Here is a 6519-nt window from a genome sequence, read left to right as displayed (position 1 = left end):
CCTTAAAGAATTACAGGAAAACACAACCAAACAGGTAATGGAATTGAATAAAAAAAAATCCAAGATCTAAAAATAGAAGTAGAAACAATGGAGAAAACCTAAAGTGAACCAACTCTGGAGATAAATAACCTAGGAAAGAAATCAGGAAACATAGATGTGAGCATCATCAACAGAATACAAGAGATGGAAGAGAGAATCTCAGACGCAGAAGATTCCATAGGTAACATGAACACAACAATGAAAGAAAATGCAAAATGAAAAAGATCCCAACTCAAAACATTCAAGAAATCCAGAACACAATGAGAAGACCAAACCTATGGATAATAGTAGACGAGAATGAAGATTCTCAACTTAAAGGGCCAGCAAATATCTTCAACAAAGTTATAGAAGAAAGTTTCCAATACCTAAAGAAAGAGATTCCCATGAACATACAAGAAGCCTACAGAATTCCAAATAGGCTGAACCAGAAAAGAAATTTCTCCTAACACATAATAACCAGAACAACAAATGCACTAAATAAAGACAGAATATTAAAAGCAATAGGGGAAAACACTCAAGTAACATATAAAGGCAGACCTATTAGAATTATACCACACTTATCAGTAGAGACTATGAAAGCCAGAAGATCCTGGACGGATGTTATACAGTACCTAAGAGAGCACAAATGCCAGCCCAGGCTAATATACACCAGCAAAAATCTCAATTAACATAGATGGAGAAACCAAAGTATTCCATGATAAAAACAAATTCACACAATATCTTTCCATGAATCTAGCCCTTCAAAGGATAATAAAGGGAAAACACCAACACAGAGATGGAAACTACACCCGAGAAAAATCAAGAAAGTAATCCTTCAACAAACCTAAAATAAGACAACCACAAGAACAGAATCCCAACTTTAACAAGAAAAATAACAGGAAGCAACAACTACTTTTCTTTAGTTTCTCTTAACATCAATGGACTAAATTCCCCAATAAAAAGACATAGACTAATAGACTGACTACACAAACAGGACCCAACATTTTGCTGCTTGCAGATAACCCACCTCGAGAAGAAAGACAGATTCTACATCAGAATAAAAGGCTGAAAAACAATTTTCCAAGCAAATGGTCTGAAGAAACAAGTGGGAGTAGCCATTCTAATATCGAATAAAATTGACTTCCAACCCAAAGTTATCAAAAAAGACAGGGAGGGGTGTTTCATACTCATAAAGGTAAAATCCTCCAAAAAGAACTATCAGTTCTAAATATCTATGCTCCAAATGCAAGGGCAGCCACATTCATTAAAGAAACTTTAGTAAAGCTCAAAGTACACATTGTACCACACACAAAAATAGTGGGAGACCTCAACACCCCACTCTCACCAATGGACAGATCCTAGAATCATAAACTAAACAGAGACTCATGGACACTAACAGAAGTTATGATACACATGGATTTAACAGACATATACAGAACATTTTATCCTAAAACAAAAGGATATAACTTCTTCTCAGCACCTCATGGTACCTCCTCCAAAATTGACCATATAATGGGTCCCAAAACAGGCCTCAATAGATAAAAAAAATCTTGAAATTATCCCATTCAACCTATCAGATCACCATGGACTAAGGCTGATCTTCAATAACAACATAAATAAGAGAATACCAACATTTATGTGGAGAATAAACAACAATATACTCAATGATATCTTGGTCAAGGAAGAAATAAAGAAAGAGATTAAAGACTTTTTAACATTTAATGAAAATGAAGCCACAACATACCCAAATTTATGGGACACAATGAAAGCAGTCCTAAGAGGAAAATTTACAGCCCTGAGTGCCTCCAAAAAGAAACTAGATTGAGCACACACTAGCAGACTGAGAACAGAACTAGAAGCTCTAGAACTAAAGGAAGGGAGTCCTCCCAAGAGGAGTAGACAGTAGGAAATAATCAAACTTAGAGCAGAAATCAACCAATTGGAAACAAAAAGATCTATTCAAAGAATCAACAAAACCGGGGGCTGTTTCTTTGCGAAAATCAACAAGTTAGATAAACCCTTAACCAGACTAAGGAGAGGGCACAGGGACAGTATCCTAATTAACAAAATCAAAAATTAAAAGTGAGATATAACAACAGAACCTGAGGAAATCCAAAACAACATCAGATCCTACTACAAAAGGCTATATTCAACAAAACTAGAAAACCTGGATGAAATGGATACTTCCCAGACAGATATCAGGTGCCAAAGTTAAATCAGGATCAGATTAAAGACCTGAACAGTCCCATTTTCCCTAAAGAAATAGAAGCGGTCATTAATAGTCTCCCAACCAAAAAAAAAAAAAAAAAAAAAAAAAATCCCAGGACCAGATGCATTTAGGTTCTATCAGACCTTCAAAGAAGACCTAATTCCAACTCTCCTCATACTAGTCCACAAAATAGAATCAGAAGGTACTCTACCCAATTCATTATATGAAGCCACAAATACTCTAATACCTAAACCCTACAAAAATCCATCAAAGAAAGAAAACTTCAGACCAATTTCCCTTACGGATATTGATGAAAAAATTCTCAATAAAATCCTTGAAAACCAAACCCAAGAACACATCAAAACAATCATCCATCAAGACCAAGTAGGCTTCATCCCAGGGATAAAGGGATGGTTTAATATACGGAAAGCTATCAATGTAATCTGAAAAATATTCTAACAATAGTTCTTCAATCCCTACTCCGATAGCCTGAAGCAGCTCTTGAAGATTGCAGACAAATCCCTGTTTAGAATTTTCTAATCCCATTTTCCTCAGTCAACCCCTAGTGGAATCAGCACCAGGTCAACACTATCGCAATTTAGCCCGTGTCATATCACACCTACAGCAACAATTTAAAAAATAATCCACTACATAAACAAACTCCAAAACAAAAATCACATGATAATATCATTAGTTGCTGAGAAAGCATTTGACAAAATCCAACAACCCTTCATGATAAAAGGCATAGAAAGATCAGGAATTGAAGGCCCATACCTAAACAAAATAAAAGCAATATACAGCAAACCAGTAGCCAATATCAAACCAAATGGAGTGAAACTGGAAGCAATCCCACTAAAATAAGGGAATAGACAAGGCTGCCCACGTTCTCCCTACCTATTCAATATAGTACTTGAAGTCCTAGCCAGAGCAATACTACAACAAAAGGAGATCAAGGGGATAAAAATTGGAAAGAAGTCAAAATATCACTATTTGCAGATGATATGATTGTATATATAAGTGATCCTAAAAATTCCACCAGAGAATTCCTGAACCTGATAAATGGCTTCAGTACAGTAGCTGGATATAAAATTAACTCAAACAAATCAGTGGTCTTTCTCTACTCAAAGGATAAACAGGCTGAGAAAGAAATTAGTGAAACAACACCCTTCACAATAGTTACAAAAAATACAAAACACATTGGTGTGACTCTTAGGAAGTGAAAGATCTGTATGACAAGAATTTCAAGTCTCTGACGAAAACAATTGAAGATCTCAGAAGAAGGAAAGATATCCCATGTTCATGGATTGGCAGAATTAATATAGAAAAATGGCTATCCTGCCAACAGAAATCTACAGATTCAATGCAATTCCCATCAATAATCCAAATCAATTCATCACTGAGTTAGAAAGGTCAATTTGCATATTCATCTGGATGACAAAAAACTGAGATAGCAAAAACTATTCTCAAAAATAAAAGAAACTCTGGTGGAATCACAATGCCTGATCTCAAGCTGTACTACAGAGTAATTTTGATAAAAACTGCATGGTACTAGTACAGTGACAGACAGGGAGATCAATGAAATAGAATTGAAGACCTAGCAATGAACTCACACACCTATGGTCACTTGACCTTTGACAAGGGACATAAACCATCCATTGGAAAAAAAGCATTTTCAACAAATGGTGCTGGCACAATGGGAGGTTATCATTTAGAAGAATGCAAATTGAGCCATTCTTATCTTTTTTACAAAGTCCAAATCTAAGTACATCAAAGAACTCCACATAAAACCAGACTGAATTTTATAGAGGATAAAGTGGGTAAATGACTCGAAGTTATAGGCAAAAGGGAACAATTCCTGAACAGAACAGCAATGGCTTGTGCAGTAAGATCAAGAATTAACAAATGGGACCTCATAAAATTGCAAAATTTCTGTAAGGCAAAAGACACTGTCAATAAGACAAAAAAGGCCACCAACAGATTGGGAAAGGATTTTTTTTAATCCTAAATCTGATAGGAAAATAATATCCAATATATATAAGGAGCTCAAGAAGCTGGACCACAGAAATTCAAGTAACCCCATTAAAAAATGTGGTACAGAGCTAAACAATGAATTCCCAAGTGAGGAATACTGAAGGGCTGAGAAGCACCTGAAAAATGTTCAACATCCTTAATCATCAGGGAAATGCAAATCAAAACAACCCTAAGATTCCACCTCACACCAGTCAGAATGGCTAAGTTTGAAAATTCAGGTGACAGCAGATGCTGGCAAGGATGTGAAGAAAGAGGAACACTCCTCCATTGCTGGTGGCATTGCATCCTTGTATAACCACTCTGGAAATCAGTCTGGCGGTTCATCAGAACATTGGACATTGTACTACTTGAAGATGCAGCAATACCTCTCCTGGGCATATACCCAGAAGAAGGACACATGCTCCTCTATGTTCATAGTAGTCTTATTTATAATACCCAAAAGCTGGAAACAACCCAGATGTCCCCAAACAGAGAAATGGATACAGAAAATGTGGTACATTTACACAAGGGAATACTACTCAGCTATTAAAAATAATGGATTTATGAAATTCTTGGGCAAATGGAGGTGTCTGGCATATATTATCTTAAGTGAGGTAGCCCAATCACAAAAGAAGTCACAAGATATGCACTCACTGATAAGTGGATATTATCCAAGAAACTTAGAATATCCAAGATACAATTTTCTTTTTTTTTTCTTTTTTTTTCCAATTTTTATTAGGTATTTAGCTCATTTACATTTCCAATGCTATACCAAAAGTCCCCCACCCCCACCCACCCCCACTCCCCTACCCACCTACTCCCCCTTTTTGGCCCTGGCATTCCCCTGTACTGGGATATATAAAGTTTGCAAGTCCAATGGGCCTCTCTTTCCAGTGATGGCCGACTAGGCCATCTTTTGATACATATGCAGCTAGAGTCAAGAGCTCCGGGGTACTGGTTAGTTCATAATGTTGTTCCACCTATAGGGTTGCAGATCCCTTTAGCTCCTTCGGTACTTTCTCTAGCTCCTCCATTGGGAGCCCTGTGATCCATCCAATAGCTGACTGTGAGCATCCACTTCTGTGTTTATTAGGACCCGGCATAGTCTCACAAGAGACAGCTACATCTGGGTCCTTTCGATAAAATCTTGCTAATATATGCAATGGTGTCAGCGTTTGGATGCTGATTATGGGGTGGATCCCTGGATATGGCAGTCTCTACATGGTCCATCCTTTCATCTCAGCTCCAAACTTTGTCTTTGTAACTCCTTCCATGGGTGTTTTGTTCCTACTTCTAAGGAGGGGCATAGTGTCCACACTTCAGTCTTCATTCTTTTTGAGTTTCATGTGTTTAGCAAATTGTATTTTATATCTTGGGTATCATAGGTTTGGGGCTATATCCACTTATCAGTGAGTACATATTGTGTGAGTTCCTTTGTGAATGTGTTACCTCACTCAGGATGATGCCCTCCAGGTCCATCCATTTGCCTAGGAATTTCATAAATTCATTCTTTTTAATAGCTGAGTAGGACTCCATTGTGTAGATGTACCACATTTTCTGTATCCATTCCTCTGTTGAGGGGCATCTGGGTTCTTTCCAGCTTCTGGCTATTATAAATAAGGCTGCTATGAACATAGTGGAGCATGTGTCCTTCTTACCAGTTGGGGCTTCTTCTGGATATATGCCCAGGAGAGGTATTGCTGGATCCTACGGTAGTACTATGTCCAATTTTCTGAGGAACCGCCAGACTGATTTCCAGAGTGGTTGTACAAGCCTGCAATCCCACCAACAATAGAGGAGTGTTCCTCTTTCTCCACATCCACGCCAGCATCTGCTGTCACCTGAATTTTTGATCTTAGCCATTTTGACTGGTGTGAGGTGGAATCTCAGGGTTGTTTTGATTTGCATTTCCCTGATGATTAAGGATGTTGAACATTTTTTTAGGTGCTTCTCTGCCATTCGGTATTCCTCAGGTGAGAATTCTTTGTTCAGTTCTGAGCCCCATTTTTTAATGGGGTTATTTGATTTTCTGAAGTCCACCTTCTTGAGTTCTTTATATATGTTGGATATTAGTCCCCTATCTGATTTAGGATAGGTAAAGATCCTTTCCCAATCTGTTGCTGGTCTTTTTGCCTTATTTACAGTGTCTTTTGCCTTGCAAAGCTTTGGAGATTCATTAGGTCCCATTTGTCGATTCTCGATCTTACAGCACAAGCCATTGCTGTTCTGTTCAGGAATTTTTCCCCTGTGTCCATATCTTCAAGGCTTTTCCCCACTTTCTC

The sequence above is a fragment of the Mus musculus genome, chromosome X (assembly GCF_000001635.26).
Source record: "Mus musculus strain C57BL/6J chromosome X, GRCm38.p6 C57BL/6J".
In the NCBI taxonomy this organism is placed as follows: domain Eukaryota; kingdom Metazoa; phylum Chordata; class Mammalia; order Rodentia; family Muridae; genus Mus; species Mus musculus.
Note: the sequence above shows the minus strand (reverse complement) of the source record.